The sequence below is a fragment of the Tribolium madens genome, unplaced genomic scaffold (genome assembly GCF_015345945.1).
Source record: "Tribolium madens isolate multiple individuals breed KSU strain unplaced genomic scaffold, Tmad_KSU_1.1 Scaffold_7;HRSCAF=85;Tcas5.2_LG10, whole genome shotgun sequence".
Lineage (NCBI taxonomy): Eukaryota > Metazoa > Arthropoda > Insecta > Coleoptera > Tenebrionidae > Tribolium > Tribolium madens.
This window is the reverse complement of record NW_025401050.1, coordinates 9,378,100-9,400,489: the sequence shown is the minus strand read 5'-3', so window position 1 is coordinate 9,400,489 and position 22,390 is coordinate 9,378,100. Positions and strand designations below refer to the sequence as shown.

General features: G+C 29.7%; 1 protein-coding gene across 1 annotated transcript in view; it reads right to left on the bottom strand.

The window, feature by feature from the left end:
• The window catches only part of LOC123010291, a 112,982-nt gene that overhangs the window by 30,906 nt on the left and 59,686 nt on the right, over window positions 1-22,390 (bottom strand). The window contains exon 3 of the mRNA XM_044407058.1: window positions 3,435-3,520. The gene's annotated coding sequence lies outside the window, so the exon portion shown is untranslated. The remainder of the gene's footprint in view (window positions 1-3,434; window positions 3,521-22,390) is intronic.

The following is a 22,390-nucleotide window of genomic DNA, read 5'->3' as shown; positions in this document are numbered from 1 at the left end:
CAGATGCGTTCCTAAAGGTTCGCTAAAGAAGGATTTTTTTGTAAATCAATTTTAAGAAGGGCGAAACGGGGTGTAAACATTTAAACGAAGATAAAAACAAGAAATTTACAAAACATATTCTTTGGAGGGTGTAGAGGAATACTAAGGAAGGTTTTTTTGAAAATATATTTATATGGGTTGTCAACACTTAAACAAAGATAGAAAATAAAATTTGGAAGATATGTTCTTTGGCGGTTGTGTAAAGCTGCACTAAGACGAGATTTTTAAAAATCAGTTTCTAAGGGGGTGAAATAGGGTGTATACGTTTAAGGATGTCCGCGACCAACGATTCGAGACGTTAGTATATTGAGAACAAGATTACTCTCTTAATTTGCAACAGAATTTCATGTATTATACATCAAAATAAAGGTTTTTTTAAATCTACAGGCCGATACGTTGAGATTTTTTTAAAAAAATTCAATGCTTTTAAAAAAATAACAAAAATGCATAAATGGTGAACTTGAAAACAACTTTACTCAGTCATTTTTCAAGTAATCAATTTCGGTTCTTGTAAGATAATTTAAAAGAATATTCTATAGGCCGATGCGTTGGCATTTTTTAAAAAAAAAGTGTTTAGTTTTTGAGATATTGTAATTGATGTAAAAGTCACGATATTTAACGGTAGACCTAAAGATTCGTTTTAGGGTTTTGGTATTTATTACAAAATATTAATTCTTAACAAATTCAACAAACACCATGTAGTAAAACACTGTTGTTTTTAAATTATTAATAAATATATTTTACCCAAAAATGCCTCCTAGTTCATAGCTTTTACCACTAGAGGCGTTGTCAGTGCCGCTTCTGTGGAGGATCGAGAGTCTATACCTGCCCTTGTAGCAACCCAAGCAAATAACGGATTATGGTCATCTTTATCATGTAATTAGCATAATAATTTTTAGTTATTATTATTATTATTAGAAAACTAGAAGCAGAAACATTTGACGTGAAATAAGAAAACAAGCTAATTTCGTTGGAATTGTACTTCTATCGAATCTCCCGAGTTTAGTAGACCTGACCATTTTTTTTTCGAAAAAATGTGTGCCTTGTGAGCATCTAAGATTATTTATTATCTATGAGAGTTTTAATAAATAGCAACAATAATCAGACAAAATAATTTATTATACAACAAATTTACACTTATTATTAATTAAACAAATTTCGCCACGATAGTAACTAAATTGACTTATCCGTTCTGAAAAACTATATTTTGGGTATTGAGTACCTAATATGACCATTTTCAAAAATATTACTTTTAAACAAATGCTCGCCAGAAGTCCCATTTCTCAAACAAATAATTTTTAGCGGGGCAACTATGAAAAATATATTGAAGAGATCGTTTTTATTTTTTAATTTATCGTTGTTCTTCATAAGAAATGATTCGGCCTATCACAATCTTTTTTTTATAAGACATAACTATAAATGTTAGTTAGTGGTAGCCATAAATGTGGTCAATGGCAAAAAATTGTAATGGAAAACAAGGACACTTTTAAACTAAAAAAACCTAGCTAAAAAAAATCATAAATTCCCCTCCAAAGAATATGAATGTTATAGTGTGCATTGTAAATTTGATGTTTAGATGTACGGACACGGAATTTTGGACGATTTGTCATTCGGTTGACATAAAATGTAAAACTGACTTTATGTGCAACTTTTTTTTTTTATTTTTGTAGCTAAATAAAAATGTTTATAGACCCTCGTGACTCCCACTTCCTTTAATAAAATATTGGACCCAGTAAAATCAATTTACTGTCAGTTTTTTTTTAAATTACAAGACTAATGCTGTTTTAAATGCAGATAAAGCACATTTTTTTAAAAGATGTTGTTTGTCTGCCCTATAACTCGCTTACGGTTTGTCCTACAACAAAAATGCAAAGGACTATTTTTGTAGGAAATTTTGTAAGCTTTAATTTCAATAAGAAGATAAAATCTATAGGAGTGATAATTTCCGAGATATAAGCAAAAAACCAAAAAAGACACCTTTAATTTGTCATTCGGTTGACATAAAATGTAAAACTGACTTTATGTGCAACTTTTTTTTTGATTTTTGTAGTTTTTATGCTGACAGCTGAATAAAAATGACAAGAATTCAAAATAAAAAAATAATAACTACATAAAAAACGTACTGCAACTGCTGGCTTTATTGTATGTATTAGGAAATTGACGCCAAAAATAAATTTCAACTAAATCTTTCAAGTTTTAGATCCAAACGTCAATCATAATGACACTAAAGCGTGGCTTACGTTGATATTTTTTGAACTGACATATTTTGATGTCCACAATTGCATAAGTTTGTAATTTTTCCGATTGTAAAAATTTTAATTTATGGAATTGTATGTCTTGTTACCCCATATAAAAATTTAATTTCCATTGAAAATGGAACCTGTGAGCTTTCTAATTAGTAAATATGTACAACCTATCAAGTAGATAGGAATAATTATGATTAGATTTTTTTTTCTGGAGCAACTTCCTCAAATTCAAAGCATAAAAATATTAGCGAACTGATCTTTTACTTTTATTACAATTTATTACCCTTACTAACCCAACCCCTGAACGCAGGTAAAGCCTGAGTTTGGACCCTGCCTAGGGTGTATTGCTGGTTGCTTTTGAACAAGAATAATAAGTACCAAAAACCGACTCCCTGACGAAGATGATATTTGAAAAATATAATTCTTAGAGAGTGAAGTGCACTAATCAGGCACTTTTCAAAAACCGACCTATAATGGGATGAAATAGGGTGCAAATATTTAAACGAAATTATAAACATAAAATCTAAAATTTTGTCTTTGAGGGTGTAGCGTGCTTTCATTACTTTCTTAAAAATCGACCCTCTGCTCCCGCGTTGTTTTGAGTTGAATCAAGAAAAAAATAACTAACTTTACATTCCACCTTTGAAATTAACAAAAGTTTATATCGAAAGTCTAGGTGGACAAAGTCACGGGTGCAAGCTAGTCGGAAATATAACTGAAGTTCGGTATAAAAAAGTAAAAACATCGAAATTAAAAAATCAGGCCCTCAGAAAGACTAATCAACAATCATGGTTTGTCAATTCAGGCAAACTATTCATCATTGGACCAAGCTAAAATTTGGTGATAATAGTAGTTAAGAGCAGTGATTTCCGTAATAACCTGTATACATGACGGGGCCATTTCCATTGCATTTGACTTGACAATACCTTCCCGAGGTTACAATAATAGCGTCTTTTGAAAACAGGTCGGACGGAATGTGCGATGGGCTTCAATTCATAGAAATCGCGAAGGTTCAATTTACGATTACAGTTTGAACACGTCCGAGTCTATTAATCAATCGTGTTGCGGCTTTGTTCGCATCGAATTAATCTAACATTGTGTGTATGCGGAAGAGCTAAGATAAAATATGTTTGAGGGAAGCAAGCTCACCTTATGAGAGGAAAAAAGTCCCGGGTTAGCCTGCTGTTACAAGCAGCCAGCGCAGGGCCGGCATTTTGTCGAAGCTTGACGGCATTCTGAAAAATAAAAAAAGAAAAATCATTAGTTATGATTCTACTGTACATTGCGCGCAGATTAATGCGAGGAAAATCACACAAGCCGAAATTTTAAACTGAAATGCTGAAAAGCAGAAGAGATAAAAGAATCCAAATATGAAACATGTCAGATGCAAATAATACCAAAGATAAAGTTCGAACGTAGAATGTATTTAAATGATATGCTGCTGTGTTTTGATAAAACATAAAATCTCACTAAAAATCTTCCTCAATGCGTTGAGCTTCACACTATCTAAATAAATTGTTATAAACTTAAACAGGTGATAGAATATTCAATTTTAGGACAAATTTAATTTTTAATTTTTATCCTCTTTATGGTCGGTAAGACAAAGAAATTGTAAACTGATTTTATTCAAAAACGGTAAAAACGCAAGAGACCTCTTTTTTGTGAAAAACTATGAAATTTAGAATTTTGTGGCTGAAAGTGGCAAAAACCGCCAAAATAGTTAGGGTACTTTTTACCCTAAACCCCCCTGTTTAGGACGCCCCTGAGTAAAAATTTCGACATTTTATCTTTGAATTCATTTGGGTGTATAAAAGTTGTACCAAATTTTGTAATTTTATCCACGATGGTTTCTGAAATATTAGAAAAAATCCATTAAAAAATGCACCCCTTTCAGGGGATGTAGCACCCTTATATAAAATTTTTCGTTATACAGGGTGCGCTAGAACTCGCGCCCCAGAGGAGAAACCAGGAACATGGAAAAAATGTTAAAAAAATTTGGAGGTTATGAGGGTTTAAAGTTTGCACTTTGACTCTATTTATTTCTGTTGAAAAAATAATTTTCCAAGTTTTTTTGCTATAGGCTATTAAAAGAGGAAACAAGGAAGCTGTATCCTAAATTGTAACTCTGTTCAATGTTATTTGTGGCTTTTATTGGCAAAATTTTTGTCCCTTTACTAAATAATTGTAAAAAAACATATACAAAATCATTAGTATCATTAAATAGATATAAAAAAAAATGTCAAATGTCAAAAAATAAATGTCAAAATTTTTTCATGTTTGTGGTGTCTTACGTAACTTGAAAATTTTCTCTGGGGCGCGAGTTCTGGCGCACCCTGTATGTTTATAGGAAACTTTTATCAAATTGAATATTCTATCATCTGGTTAAATTTGTAACAATAAAAATGGAACACTCTGTATATTTTTTTCTACTACCTGCTCGTATACAAGAACAGTGTCAGAAGATATTAACTTTATTATTAAAAATACAATTTTTTTGTTGTTACATAGCTGCCGAAGCAGTTCAACTAAAACTATTTTCAAGTTATTCCAGGACCGTACTAACTTTTTTAAATCAAATTACAACCCACATAAATTTTTCCATATTCCAATTTGCCTTGCTGATGTCCTAAAACGGTGTTTGCGAAGTTATTCAATTTTTTTCGCAAAGTTTAAAATACAAGCTCTACAACAACATTGAGAGAAAACAAAATTTGAAAATACATCTTTATTTTGTTATAGAATTTTTAGTATTTGTTGGTAATAAGAACACAGAATCTTATACATACAGGATGTTTCAGAACTCGCCCCAGAGAAAAATGCCATGTAAGATAAAATAGCAAAAATGTTAAAAAAATCACCTATAAAAATTCCGAAATTATGGAAATTTAAATTTTGCACTTTGACTATCTAATTCTGTTGGAAAAATAATTTTACATGTTTTTTTCCTAAATTGTAACTATATAATTACCGTTATTTTATGGCTTTTATTAACAAAATTTTTGTCCCATTACTGAATATAATTATTATGAAAAAACATATACAAGATCATCACTAACAGTAATAATTAAACATGAAAAATGTCAAATGTCAAAAAATTAATTTTAAAATTTTTTGACAGAATTTTTTAAACATTTTTTCCATGTTTCTGGTATCTTATCTAACTTAGTACTAAGAATTTTTCTTTGTGGCGCGAGTTCTAAAACACCCTGTATATTGCTCTATATTTCAAGAATTGTCTCAAAAATAGTAACTTGAAAAACAATGCATTACCCAATACCAAAAATTTTCGAGAAAATGTATCAAAATGTAAAAAATCACGACACCTTTAAATAAAAATAAATACAATCAAATTCCAGCAAAGTTAACTTCTTTTTTAACACTTAATTTGTCGTGTTTTGATCTTAAATTTCTTTCTTTTAAATGTATACATTATTGAAATAATTATACCAAGATTAATTAAAAATATTGCTTAAATTTAAAATTTACTAAATAGGTATACGTCAAGAACAGCAGGTTGCAAAACAACGTTGATTTTAGTTATTTTTAAGGTAAAAGACGTGTTTATAAATCACTATTAATAAATTATCAAACAAATATTATAAAATGTAGATTCGCAAAAGAAAAAATAACAACAACAAATAAAGTTAGAATTTTTATTTGCTTTGACCAGAATAAGAATTATTTTTTCCAAAAAAATTAAAAATGTGATATTCTGATATTCAACAGTATTTTGACAAAATACACCTTCACCTCATTTCTGCAGCATTTAGTGAAAAACACGACAAAATAGAACAAAATCAGATGCTGTAAGATAAAGTAAAATAAACTAATAAAAAAGAGAAGAAAAAAGGTTCTAGGACGTCTTATAGCTTGTACAATAAAAAATAAATCAAAAAACGATTCCTTGCAAAACATTTAGAAGATAATAAGATAAGTCTACCACTTTGTGTGGGGTCAAAGTACCCAAAATTACAATTTTTAGAAGCTTTTACACATAATTGCCTCTACTGACCAGCCACCGCGATCAATAAATTTAAGTATTCATCCCTAAACTACCTGGAAAAACGTGCACTGAAATGAATCCATAAATAGCGCTTTTCAATATTTCATAAGACCGACCTTGCGATGCATTCAAACAGAAATAGAAACACGTGTGGTTGTGAATTTGCGTGCAACAATTATGACGATTTAAATACAATCTTGTTAATGTCATTATTGCAAAGTAGCATTAATGTTATTGCATTTGTAATGAAATTAACGAAAACTTATAATTTCATCCGTGCAAAATGCACCTCTAGTTCTATGTTGACCTAGATGCCAGTGCATTATGCACCTGCTTGTCTTTTGAAAGTTTCTCCGTTATGTAATCGACTTTCGTTTGTCGTTTAATTGATTTATAATTTGCGAGAGAGAAAAGTGGTGTTTTAAAGTGACGCAACGGTTGCACTTGTGAAACGCATCAACTTCAAGGTCGCGGTTCTGCAAGTGTCTCTGTTGCGTATCGATAAGTTTTCGTCGTTTCAAAGAGTTCAAATGTTGACCTCGTTGAAATTGAGAAAGCGATTTATGTTACAGCATTGACATTGTATTGTTTGAGGTTTTGCGAATTAGCTTGCATTTTTAGACAAAATTCTCTCTTAGCTGAGAAGATGCAGTTTCCATGTTAGCCCCATTACCTACACCCATGATTATTCAAATCAATTGCTCCTCATTAACCGGATTAGACAGCGATTGATTTCAATTCTCTCTCACTCGACAATTTCCCCGGAATTCTCTCTGCTGCATCGGATTCGAATAAAAAGTTTTCCATCCGTTACTAATAATAGTTATAAATACACAAACGCTCAATTTGCGCTATTGTTCCAATGATTATAAACCATTACAATCGTGGGACAAAATTGATGCCAAGCAAAAGCTTTTTTACGTAAAATGCTACTATGTCCTGACCTAGATTACGATATTTGTTGTTTTTACCACAACTACAAGATTATTAATAAAGAAAAATAAAAAAATACTTTGTTCAAAAATATACGTTTTTTAACATCCAAATGAGTGCTTTAATAGTCGAAAAAAAAATGTTGCATCAAAAAATTCTTTTTGGAGTTATGATGTTTAAAAACTTTTAACATTTAATTTAACTTTTTTAATTAGCTGGAAGTGCCAAACACAAAAACAATTTAAGCAAAAAACTGAAGACAATATACTTTCTTAATTTTTAGAAAGAATTTATTTTTTATTTATTTGTAGTTCTAGTTTATACCAAGGGTCAGCAAAATACAGGGTGTTCCGTCTAAACCCCACATTAAAGTATTGGGAGTTCGAATAATCATATTTGCTTGAAAATTGGTACATAGCCATAATGCATTAAGTCCTCCTAAATGAAAATATTTTCAAGATGGCGGCACTTCCGCTTATACCGGAAGCCGGTCTCAAATTTCTTATTTTAAATGGAAAGGTATATTTTTTACTGTGTTTTTGGATTAATCGGGTTATTTTAAGAGCTTTCATCAGCTTTCCCTATACCCAAATTTAGCCGTTTTTGAAATATTTAGAGTTTTTCAAAAAAATTTGAATCTGCACCTTCTACTTTAAAAATCGGTAACTCTGCTATTTTCTTAAATTTTGAATTCGTTTTTTTTTGGCGTTTGAAAGAGAAAGCTTAAATCTTTATTTTGGTATTTTCAAATTTTGAAAAGAAAATTAACAAACCATACAATTTTAAGGTTACTTTTGTAATAATTCAAATACCTATAACTCAATTTTTCCAAATGAAATACCCCAATTTTTATTTTACTAAATGGAAGAAAATCTATTACGTTTTCGTATAGTTTGCTATGGAAATCAAAAATGTCAAAATTGTTTCTCAATAAACGTCAACAGTGACAAAAGTCAAAGCTACTCAAACTTAGATTTAATTAATTTATTTAGTATTTATGGAGAGTGTAACAAAATTATGATGTCGTTCATTAAACAAAAATATTTTTTTCTCACTTGTTGGCTTTAAATAATGATCGCATGGTAGAACCTATCAATAATAATATTTCATATTTTGGCACTATTTGTCAAATAGTAATTTACTGTTGACGTTTGTTTAGAGAAAATTTTGACATTTTTGATATCCATAGCAAACTATGTGAAAACGGGTTTGGGTAGTAATAAATTTTCTGTAGTGTTAAAAAAAAAGTCCATAACTTGGAAATTATTAAATTTAGGTATAGGGAATGTTAATACAGATCAATGCACAATTAAATTCTCTTCTATTTGGTAAAATAAAAATTGGGGTATTTCATTTGAAAAAATTGAGTTATGAGTATTTGAATTATCACAAAAGTAACCTTAAAATTTGGGTTATTTTATTTTGTTTTTCAAAATTTGAAAACACCAGAAACAGGATCTAAGCTTTCTCTTTCAAACGCCAAAAAAACGAATTCAAAATCTTAAAAAATGGCAGTGTTACCGATTTTTAAAGTGGAAGGTGTGAATCCAAAAATTTTTGAAAAACTCCAAATATTTCAAAAACGGCTAAATTTAGGTATAGGGAAAGCTGATGAAAACTTCCTTAAAATGACCCGATTAATCCAAAAACGCAGTAAAAATATAGCTTTCTATTTAAAATAAGAAAGTTGAGACCGACTTCCGGTATAACCGGAAGTGCCGCTATCTTGAAAATATTTTCATATAGGAGGACTTAATGGTTTATTGCTTTGTACCAATTTTCAAATAAATACGATTATCCCAACTTCCAATACTTCTAATGTGGGGTTTAGACAGAACACCCTGTATATGCAAATGAGAAAAATTTTGTGAAGCACTGCTTTAAAAACCGCAATAGACGCTAAATCCTTGTAATTCCTCGCACAAAATTTGCTCAATTTCTGCACATTTTATAAAATCACCATTTAAAACCCCATCTGTCAAAATCTCTCACTTGATGCTAACTAACATCCAACTTAATTAAGTCTCGGTCATTTTGTGCTGCATAAAATTTTATTATCCGGCACACTGCATATGGAAAACAACCTTCCGTTGTGTAGAGTGGTACTTGTTGGAAATTAGTTGCCAACGTTAGGAAATTTATTAAGTTACTTTCAAAGTTTATTAGGAGTTTGTGTGATGATATTGCAGGAGGCTTAGTGGGTTGCATTTTATCGAGGGTGATAACAAAGACGCATTTACAACGAATTGTTGCGATTACAGATTCTATAAGTTTCATTTCTCTAGTGGTTGGCTTTTTAATGGGGCATGGGTGCGACCGCAAAGTACCATTTCGTTTCGTAACCACGGTAACTATTTTTTTTACTTTACTTTGAAAAGTGTTTTTATATAAAGTTTGCGGTTGGCGCTTTTGATAATAAGTAGTGTGATTTTGTGTTACGGTTTAGCATCATAACGAGAAAGAATTTCTTGATTCTCTCTCACTTTATTTTTGTTTTTTGAGAAAGAAAATGTGTTGCAATTTTAAAGATCATTTTACAGTTCATAAAACGGGGATTTTCGCCAAATTGACGGTTCGAAACTGTGTTCTTTCAATGTGAGAGACGAAATTGGATTGAGATTCGACCCTCGATAATAAGAAAACAAATCAAATATTTAATATCAGCCTGAGAAAGAAAAAAATTATGTCAACTTCTTTTTTGTTACTGCTAGACTAGATTTTAACACCAAAATAATCGGCAATTAAGTAATTTTGGTTAAAAATTAGACTCTCAAGTTAATTAATTAGATATTGTTACAAATTAGGTAGCTATAATAAAAAAAAATTTCACTAGTGAATAAAATGAATGAAAATCTTTTATCAGATTATCGCCGCCGATAACGTCACTACTCGTATTTAGTCTATTTAGTAAAACTTTTTCGGTGAAATTTTTTCATAAAATTTAATTTTTTTGCGTTTACATAAGCGTCAAAATTTGTTAACAACAACTATGAAAATGCGATTAGAGAATGAATTTCAACCCAAATTTTATAAAATTAAACCAAAAAAACCTCTATACAGGGTGCGCAAGAACTCGCGCCCCCCCGAAAAAAATTTCAAGCAAGATACCAGGAATATGAAAAAAATGTTTAAAAAATTCCATGTCAAAAAAATTGACATTAATTTTTTAAGATTTGACATTTTTTATGTCTATTTAATGATGCTGATGATAATTTTTTTAATTATTTAGTAAAGGTACAAAAATTTTGTCAAAAAGCCACAAATAACATTAAACAGAGTCCTTGTTTCCTCTTCTAATACCTTGTAGCAAAAAAACTTAGAAAAGTATTTTTCCAACTGAAATAAATAGAATCAAAGTGGAAAATTTAAACTCTCAAAACTTCGAAACTTTTATAGATAAAATTTTTTTAACATTTTTTCCATGTTCCTGGTATCTTACCATACGTGAGGTGCGAGTTCTGGCGCACCCTGTATAATAATAAAGTATTAAGAAGCTCAATAACATTTTTGAAAGTTTACTGCAAGCTTTGGAAAAGTCGCGTCCACTTTATTTCTGTGTTTGTTCTTTTTTATTTCATTTTAATTAATTATTAAGTAAAAGAAAAATATGTTAATAAAAAATATGAAGTTTCATATTGAAAATTTTATTTTCTTACGTTATCAAAATGGTTTCTTTCTCTCGCTTGATAATTACACCTCAGTCTACGCATTTGTTTTCCCATTATTAAAGAATTGTATATCCCAGACAGGGGCGTACTCCTCGCACCCTCTAATTATAATTGAAAAACGCTGATAGTTTCCACTTTTGTGTCGATCCATCCCCAGAACGCATAAAAAAACACTAAAACCCTCCATTAAAAACTCCCATAAAAAGGGTTGTTTTATGCGAGGTCTGCGACCCTTAAAAAACCCATTGTCTATTTCGTCTAATGAAAATCCCACAAATTTGGAAAAAAGTGGAGATTTAAATAAACAATCCGCGATCGAAGCGTTGCGGCATGAATGAAACCGTCATCTATTTTTAGCTTATTTAAACAACGATTACAAAACTTCAATGTCGCTGTTTTAATAACAGAGATCGTTTGTTGCGTGTTGGTCGTAATTTGGAAAAAACGTTCAGTTTCACTCAAATGAAATAAAGAAAATTGGAAAAAATAAAACTTGCGAAACACGAGAAAGTTTTCGAATGATATGGTATTAAATACGATATCAATTTTCTAGTCAGAACACTTAACACTTGTGATTACGTAACGAAAGCGGAAATGCATGAAAGCAATTTTGCAAAATATTAACTTTAGTAAATAATCACAAAATCAAAGCTTTAGCAAATGTAATTTCGGTATTGATTGATTTCCGTTCAACTTCCACTCCTTGCTTTCCACTTTTCGCTTGTCATATCAATTTATACTCGACGAAAGAATTACTGTAACTATGTTTCAAGGACTTGACGTAATTGTGATGTTCCTTTCTCTTCTAATTCGGTTCTACAAAAGTTCCCTCCAAATCACCAAATTTATAAACTTTTCTATCAATTTTTTTACAACTAGTTTATTATAAAGATACTATTTTTATCATAACCATAAAACGTTTTTTATAGCAAATTAGATTTCTTTAATTATACAGGGTGCGCCAGAACTCGCGCCCCTGAGAAAAATGTCATATAAGGTAAGATACCAGGAACATGGAAAAAATGTTAAAAAAATTTTATCTATAAAAATCTCGAAGTTATGAGGGTTTAAAGTTTGCACTTTGACTCTATTTATTTCTGTTGGAAAAATAATTTTCCAAGGTTTTTGCTATAGGCTATTAAACATTTTTTCATGTTCCTGGTATCTTACTTTACTTGAAAATTTTCTCTGGGGCGCAAGTTTTGGCGCACCCTGTATGTTATAAAGTAGGAGTAATAGTATATTATGTCATTAGGAGTACCTAAAAGTGATAGTTTATGTGACGAAGCTAATAAATCAAGCCACATAAACTCACTTTTATTCCCAATAACATAATATAATATTTTAACCACAAACCCATTCAAATCAAGAATAAAGGGCAAGTACATGAATAAAATAATTAAGACGCTTTTGCAACTACTGAAATCAAAACAACACGGAATATGTGTTGACATTTTCAAAAGTGTTTATTAATTTAACTATAGTGGATAACTAGTGCAGTTAGTAGTGCAAAATAATGTCTACTGCTGATATGCTACAATGTATCTCTTACACTTAGGCGCAAAAATTGAATTTTTTCTCCATGGCTCTAAATCTTTCACTTGTGAGATTTAGTGACTTTTGTGATGTTTGCGGATAAAAAATATATGAAGTGAGCTGCCAACAAGATAATATCAATATTAAAAAAAAAATGTATTTTCGAATGTAAACAAACGAATAAGAAAATGCCAATTCAAACAGTCATTGTTGATTAGCCAGTAGAATAATTAGTTTTATTGTCAAGATTTTAATAGAACTCAACTGGGATACGAATATAGAAAAATTTTAGAACACAAAGTTTCTAAATTTTTTAATTTTATTTTCAAAAATAGCCTCTACAACAAAATCTAATTATGAAACTTTTCTTTAACCAACTTTTTTTATAGCTATTAAGACAATAAGAGTTTTGTAAATAGCTCCTTAGGGAGCGAGAATTTAATAGATCGAGATTTTTGAATTATAAAACTTGTGTTGTCTCCAAAATTTTCTCCAACACTAATACTGAATTAGAAATTTGACTAAATTCAAAAATTGTTACAAAGAAATTTGTCAAACTAATAAATTTATAAAATACGATTTGATTGACGACGTATTTTATAGAAGAGCGTAATATAAGCTAGTGCTTAGAATGTTTGTAATGCTTGTAATAACAAATGATTAGACTTAAATATTTAATACTTATAAATCTTATTTTATAAAAAAATTAAATTTCGGTAATATTGCTTAATTTCCCCTATAAATTATTTAACAATAATAACCTAATTTTATAAAATTATTTATAGTAAAACATTAAATCAATAAAATTTCATTTAAAAATAAATTTAAATCCCCTTAAATTTCAATTTACTAAAATAAAAAATCAATGATTTATCTAACATCTTATTATTACGAAAAACCAATCAAATTTTTTGTGTCCCCAAAATTCCYCCAAAAATTTGATTGATTTTTCAAAGCGATTTTGCATGAATTATTTAATTTCAGAAATTTCCTTATTGTAAAAATTTTAATAATTAGCATTCTTGTCCCAAAAAAACTTTTTCAGTAAAAAATCACTTACTAACCCAATATCTGTAATTAGACTATAGGTTTAAATTTCTTTTATTTAAATCACAAAAGTAATGAATTTTGTATAAAATATCAACTTTTCAATTCAATTAGTACTGCTAGGTTAGGTTAGGTTAGAAACAGTATAAGATATTAGTGTTCAAAGTTGTGATAAAAGTGAATTGAATTTTTGAATAAATTTTTCCCTCTCGCCTCTAAGAAATGTTTCAAAATCGTTTTTTGCATATTTGGATGTTTCCTGTACACTTAGAGATCAGTGTAACGAGTCAGGTTACATCTTCGCTATTGAATTACTCTTGGCAAGTGTAGTGAGGGAATCGATTTCACCTCTTCAAACCCCCTGAACTACATTACTAACCGAAGCAAAAACATTATGGTGCATTAATCACGTTTGTGAGAGTTTGGAACAGACACAGGGATGATTAGATTGCTTGTTTTGTGCTGGAATTTTTCAAAAAATCGAATTAATCACTTTTATTATAAAAAATGTCGATTCAAAGTTCCAACACGAACAGCGGAGTTTAACTATGTAATCCCAAAGGAAGTTGCTCTATACATAGCTTGAAAATTGTATCAATATTGATTATCTCATTTTATACAGTCCCATCTACTTCGGTTTAACACTTCAATGAATATTAATAGTCGGATTGGAAAAAACGAAGAAAATTTACGAGCGCTATATCCAGAATGACTGAAATGTTTTTTGTTTTTTTTCTGAGACATATTTTTGCCCAACCCTTTGACGGTTTTCCCCAGGGTTGGGCAAATTGCGCAAAGATAAATTATTTCTTGTCATTGCGTTGGTGCGCTACACTTTAATGAAGACTTTGTTTTGCGGCAAACTATGCGAACCGTGTAGGTTTGTGTTGGTGTGAACACACACATTCCTTAACAGATTTACTGCAGCGTATCTGATTCAAGTTATTGGTCAACCCGAATACTCCATTATTGAGAAATGCGGATGTTCCGGAAGACAATCGACCCCACCCACAAACCGGCATTTTCTGTGCTAAACTAAAACCGGTTTCAAAAGCACCCAAAAAGGAAAAAATTGTTGAAAAGTTTTCCTCAAAGTTGTGTAATAAAAAATGACAAAACAAGATCGAAAAAATGTAAAAATCTCTAAAATTAATAGGTGCTACGGCGAAACTTTAAAGTGAGTACGTCAAGTATCATTAGTAAAGTGTATTTTCCCTTTCATATTAATAAAACAAAGAAAGTTTATATTCCTATTTCCACTAATTTTAGAACGGATACAACTCAAATAAAACTGGAATGACGTTCTTTACAAATATTGTAACAAACTTCGAGTAAAAAGCTTTAGAATAAGGAAAATGAAGTGTTAAATTTCAAAATAGTATTTTTTTGCTTTTGCTTTTTCTGTTTTGCAATTTTTATGCTGATTTAAAAAAAAATTAAACTTAGGTAATCTCATTTGTCAAATAAACAATAGTCTTATATAAAGCCTCGTTACAGATTTACAAGGTAATAAAGTTTCATGATAAAAATTAAAATTCATTAGTTCATTTGAAACCACTTGAGTTATTTTCATAAAATTTCACTAACTGGCCTTGTGAGCCATTGAAAGTGCTTATTTTCCGACAATTAGTTTATTTTTATTTTTACCAGTAGCGTACACTGAATATTTTTTACTTTCTTTATTCATAACATTAAAAAAAGAAATTGTAAAAACTGATTTAAAAATAGACAAAATCACAGTTCGCCTTTTTTGATCGAAATCACAAGTGACAATAAAATCAAAGATTTTAGAGTAAAAATAAACAAATGGGTCCTCAGAAAGACTAATCAACAATCATGGTTTGTCAATTTTGGCAAATATTCATCATTGGACCAAATTAACATTTCTGCTACAGCAATGGTGTCTAAAACATAGACACACTCGTAACCACTTATGAATTATCAAAATAAAATTTAAATAAAGAAAGCTGTATGTGTGTTTTTCAAACTTGAAAATAATGTGCCAAAAATCAAAAAAACTAAAAAAAATTAAAATATAAAAAGATATGCAAATAATTTTATTTAAAATCATATAAAAATACAGGGTGTTAAAAAAATCGAGCACTTCCGTGACACTGTGTCAGAAAAATGTTTAAAAAGTCTATCTCTAAAAACTCCAAAGTTATGAGAGTTTAAATTTTGCACTCCATTTATTTCTGTTGGAAAAATAATTTTCCAAGTTTATTTGCTATAGGCTATTAAAAGAGGAAACAAGGAAGCTGTATCCTAAATTGTAATTCTGTTTAGTGTTATTTGTGGCTTTTATTGACAAAATTTTTGTATCTTTAGTAATTAATTATAAAAAAACATATACAAGATCATCAGTATCATTACAGATAGAACCAATTTTCAGACGCAACCCAAAATACATTCTTAGATACCACTATGCCTTAATTAATGTTCTGTTTGAAATTTTTCAAACATATAAACATAGATATGATAGCTTTAACAATTTTTATAACCCACAGCATTTTGTGGCATTTTTCATTTTTCGTCGTTTGAGTACATTTTGAATTCAAGGAAAAAAGAAAGTGGTATTTTTGACACTGTCAAATTTAACTAATGACATCTCAACAATTATTTTGATTTGAATTTAATAAACTAATTACCTTCCATGTAAAAAGTTGAAAAGTCTGGTATTTCAATTTCATTAAACAATTGATATAAAATATCAGATTCAGGTTGGGAAAAAACACAATTTATTATTTTACAACTCGATACAAAAAAGTAACAAATTCCATAAAAAAAAAACAGAAAGTCATGTCATTTGCAAAATTATTCTTGTCAACGTTGACACTAAAACTAACGTTTCAAAACCTTTTAAATTAGCTAGTATGATTGCAAAAAACAAAAAAAATATTCAAGTTTGGATCCAAAAGTGTATAAAAGTTACAGCTTTTAAAAAATACTTTTTTTAAGTTGTTTTGTTCTCGAAACTCGTAATTTTTATTTTTCAACTACCCTAAAATATTTTTTCAAGTATGCCAAACAGTATTTTCAAAAGTCGGATTCGAATCGAAAGTGAAACGCTCCCAAAAAAATAAATATTGCTCGACATTTTGCATTGCAGAATTTTTTTGAGAAACGGATTTCAAACCGAAGTAAAAATCTGAAAAATGTTGACTAATTGTTGGATGACACGTTTGAATTACCCTTTTTCCACTTTTTCAAAAATGACAAAAATTAAAAAAAAAAAAAACAAAAAACACACGACGCGCAAAAATTAGTTATTAATTTACGTTATTGTGGGTCAATAATCATAAAATTTGTCAATTAATTAAAACTAAAAAATAGTTGTAATAATAACGCCTGCATTCACTTTTTGCTCGAAATTCGAAACAAAATTAGTTTAATTAAATTGTTGAAATCTGAATATGAAAATGAAAATTTCAAATCTATGAATGTCTGACAATAATAATTATTAATAAAAAGCGATACTTTAACGTTGTGGCAAAATTAATGCTTGCACTTGCACTTTGTTCGTTCTCATATGCCAACTTTACCAAGACTTGGTATGTTGGAACTTTTCCGTTAATTACCGTTAATAATATCACTCAATCAAGGCATCTGTTGCAATTTTATATGTAAATATGAAACTCACATAACATTAGAATTATGCAATGGTTATTACTATGATTTATTTATATTTGATTCATACATTTATATGTATTTATTCCTCCATGTTACAGACCCCATAACGCCACATTTTTACGATTTTATACAGATTGGTTTAAAAACGCCAAGTGTTATTTCTTATTACTTCAAAATAATAAGATCAAATCACCCTGTATCGTTTGGAACTAAATAATATGTAATGTAATTAACAGAATTTTTAAGACACCTATACAAGGTGCGCCAGAACTCGTGCCCCAGAAAAAAATGCCATATAAGGTAAGATACCAAAAAAATGGAAAAAATGTTACAAAAATTTTATCTATAAAAATTTCGAATTATGATGGTTTAAAGTTTGCAGTTTCTGTTGGAAAAATAATTTTCCAAGTTTTTTTGCTATGGGCTATTAAAAGAGGAAAGCTGTATCCTAAATTGTAACTCTGTTCAATGTTATTTGTGGCTTTTATTGGCAAAATTTTTGTCCCTTTACTAAATAATTGTAAAAAAACATATACAAGAGTATCATTAAATAGATATAAAAAAATGTCAAAAAATAATTGTCAAAATTTTTTGACAGATAGAATTTTTGAAACATATTTTTCATGTTCCTGGTATCTTACCTTGCTTGAAAATTTTCTCTGGGGCGCGAGTTCTGGCGCAAAGTAAATTTTGGGCTTGTTGCTTGTAATTCCCATTGTCGAAATTTCGCAAAAATGGAATTGTAGGTCGACTAACGGTTGCCAAATTTTCGATAAATCGCGTCAGCAATGCGGAACAAGATAAACACTGGTTACTTTTAACGGTTTCATACATGACTTGGTAATGTAAATGGGCCTTAATTACTCAGAAGGATGTGACGTTTTTTCGTTAGAAGTACCGTTAATGTTGCTTTCACTCCTTCCATCAAGTGAAAGTTTCGGAAAATCGAACCGCGAAAATCGAAGACGAAACGTGATAAAGAATGAATGGGAAAGGAATGTTAAAGATGTCGTGTTTAACAAGCGGATAAATTATGCACGTTTCCGTGTCGGGAAAATGAGCTGTTTTAAGCGACTCTCTGTATAATATTAAAATCACATGTTTGCAGATTGTTTTAGGTAGAAGGTCGACTTCTGCAAAATAAACCTTGAATTGTTCAAACGTTACTTTCGGATAACTTTGCTAAAATACTTATTGGTTGTTGCGAAATCGGCTGAAGATGAATTTAAGGATGATAATAGATATTTATGATAAGTTGTGACAAAGCGATATGAAGGAAAGCTGATCAATAAACTTAATAATGTACAAGGTTGAGGTAAGCTCGATAAAGACGATTAATATACTTGTGGTTTGCCAACGATACAAAGAGAATAAATTTGTTGAATAGCGAGTTTATTAGAGGAATTTGTTGCAATAACTGTTAAATAAAATACTTCTACGCTCTACTGATTATGAACAAAATTCGACCAAAATTGAGCCAATAATAATGTCATCACAATGGTAACATTTACTTTAGCAATTAGTTTATTTTATGTTAATGACAGTGATTGACAATAGTTGTCCATACTTTAACACATTAAAAAAATTAAAACTCATAATTTTATTAAATTGAGATCTTGAGATTTACTGAGAGCAAGGTATTTTGAAATAACACTTGTTTCACACAGTTGATACGACTTCTAGAAATTTTCACAGCTGCAAAAACTTTAAAGAGAATTTGAAGAACGTTAATGAACTTAACAGTTCATTAAAGAAGACAATAACGATTTATTGACAACAGTTGTATATTTATTGACGACAGTTATAGTTACAGACGAGTGTCAAGCATAAGTACGTGTTTCATTAATTATTGTCAACAATACAGAAATTCTAAAAAGCCAACATAAAAAATTGAAAAGAATTTATTACACATCAGTTCTATAATAGTTATTTAACTAACATGCTTAGAAAATACAATTTCCCATATAAGAATCTGTTTAAGTTACAAATGTAAGGAATTATTTTCAAAATAAATTAGGAACAATATTTTTTGTAACGAATAACTCAAAAAAGAATCAAAAATAAATTATTTTGAGTTAAGTTTTTGGCTGTTCAGATAATGTATTCTTGAATTTAGTTAGCGAAAACGACAGATCTTGGAACATTAAACAGGTGTCTGTTGAAAAAAATACCAACTTGTGTTTTAACATTTAACAAACTAGCAAATTCCACAATAAATTAAATCTGACAACATCTAAAACAAGAGTCAAGATTCCTACATTGTAATATGAAAATTGTTGTTTTTACTCAAAAAAAAAGTTGGAAAAAAAATCTGAATTCATTTTTGTGCTTTGCTGAAAGTCTTCTATCACCATTCGAAAGTGGTCCAACACTTTTGAATCACCCTGTAGATTTATCAATTACCGTAAAAAAAATCGTTTGTCTTAAAATTACCACCGGAAGTTAAAAACTAATCTAATAAAGCAATGGGTACATAAATAAATTTTCAAAGTGGAATAAAGTAGGTTAAGGTTATTAGATTGTTGACAGCATAATCTAGATTTGGATAAAGTTTCAAGTTTTGACTTTTAAAATAGGACTTCGATTCTCATTTGTAATTTTATGTTAATTTATTATTTATCTACTACCTCCGACTTTTTTTACTCCAAATTCCTAACTCAAATATACAGGCTGTTCCGGCTAAACTCCACATTAGAAGTATTGGGAGTTCTAACAGTGATATTTATCTAAAATTTTGACTATAACCATAATCCTTTAGATCCTGTTCAATGAAAAAATTTTCAAGATATTGGTATCAACTTTGTTATTTTCAATAGAAAGTTTTTATTGCGTTTTTGGATTACTCAAGTGATTTTGGGAGAATTTTTATCAGACTTCCCTATGCCTAAATTTAACCATTTTGAAATATTTAGACTATTGTTTAAGTCTAATAGTATCTTTAACACGGTATATCTCAGTAACTAAGAAACTTTTATTAGATTTTTTTCACTATTATGTGGCATAACCTGTCATACCCTAAAATTATGTGTACATGTTAAGACTCACCCTGTATAGGTATACTAAATGTGTATAAAATTATAACCAAAAAATTTGTAAGAACAAAATTTAATGATTTACGTAACATTGTAAAATGGTAAAAACAAGTGCCAAATATGACTAGTTGACATTTTTGATATTTTTACAATTTGTAATTAAAGTAAAAAAGCTTACTTCAATACACACACAATGATCATATTTTATGACTTTGACCCACTTTATAAGAAATAAACTATGGTAAAGTAAGAAATATTTGACCCTGAAAAATGTTTATTATTTATTTGAGCAACTTTGTTTAGCTTTAAAGAAAAATAGTGAAAAAAAAAGACTTGGTACAATTAACACTTTGACGAATTATTGACAAGACCCGCCGATTCTGCGAGAAGCTTACGAGAAAAAAGTTTAAGTTTCCATAATGATAATTGTTGACAATTTACTAATTTTTGTTGTTAATTGTTTAAAAATTGATACTAGTTATTGACAGTTATTGTCATTCAAAACAAATAAAATTAAACTTGTAAACTTTTAAAATAGCAGATTTGTCATGTTTTGTTCTTATTGATGCAATTGTTTAGTAACCGTAGAAAAAACGTTCGTTTTACAACGTGCTGAAATTTTTATTCGTGAATAATAATGTAATCAAACTTGACACGTTAAAAAATCACTAAAACTGGATAAATGACAACTGCAAACAACCCTCGTGGAAACTTTAATAAAACTTTAAAACAAAAATTAAGATAAACAGTTTGCGAAAAAAGTTAACTTCATGTTTAGCACAATTGCTGTTTGAAAATCAAACTTTTAATAAATTTATTCGAAACTTCTCCTCGATTGGTGACTAACTTCCGCGCGTTTTAGTCATTAATCGTCTTTGGGTTTATGTCTCTTGGCATCGGCGTCTTATTGTATGAAAAGGATCAGATTCGTGGTTATTTCTGTGGAATCTGACCGCCAAGGACGCAAATCCCTCGCCATGATAAAGCGTAATTTATAATGGCTGTTAAATTCTAAATTCGATAGTGTGGGGGTCAACGATCGGTCCAAATGGCGACTCTCAATCCTTTTTCTCCGACTACCATCATTTTACAGACTATAAATAACACAAATTTAAACAACTCCCTCGTGTAATTACGAAATTAATTAAGTGCATTGTTTATGTACAAAGTAACTCGAACACTAGTTGAATTATTAAAACGAAGGTCACTGCCGACGTCCGGATTAAGAATAATGGACCACACATAAAAGAGTAAAGAGCTTTTGATCGTATCTTCATTTTCAAATCGATCTGATTCGGATTAACTCACCGCTTTCCATGTTGAAAAATGACGTACCTGAAACAAAAAAAAAAACAGCTTTGATTAGTTGAAAGCAAAATGGTCCAAATATCGGATTCAATGGATGCTGCTAAAAGTGGTTTACAGCTACGAGAGTTTATTTTTGATTTTAATTGGAAGATAGTGCGGATGTTGGCCAGTCACGTGATTTGGGTTATAAATACGACGCTCCAAATTAAACGCATTATGACCGATTTTCATGAAACTAAATTTAGCAAATTGTGTTTATTAATTTACTTAAATTGCGATTAAATAATAAACAAAAATTAGACACACGGCGAGTGTCGTCATTACTTTTAAAAAGGCATACAAAAGGTTTGAAAATTTTGATTATTATAAAATATTATTTGAGGTAAGAATTGGCGAGGAAAGCGAATAGAAAACTAGGGCAAGTTTGGGGACTGGGAGAAAGAATGTTTCATCAAAGAAAATCAATGTTCCAATAATCTGTACTGCTCCAAAAAATTAAAAGAACAAAAAATTTACCTAAAATTTTTGGAGAGATTTGAAAGGCTATAATTCATCTAAAAATGGTCGTATCTAGATTTTTTAAAAACCATTTGAAGCTTTAAGTTTCTAGTTTTGAGATCTTTTGACGCAAAAAGTTGCTTATTTCTCTTTTCTTTAAACTAATGTTGAGAATGAAAAAAAAAAAACATTTTTGGATCCTTTTCATTTAAAGTCAGATATCTCAGCCACAAAGTGACGTAAAGAGAATATGGAAAAAGCATATTAAAGGTAAACTAACATGCTATCCGGCCTATACATTGACTTAACTAATAAAAAATTCCCCAAAAACAAAAATATTTTATTTTTTTTTTCCCGCGCCAATTATACTTCGSATTGCGTGATAACCGTAGCACAGAAACACTTTTTGACAAATGATCTCAAAACTAGAAACTTAAAGCTTCAAAATTG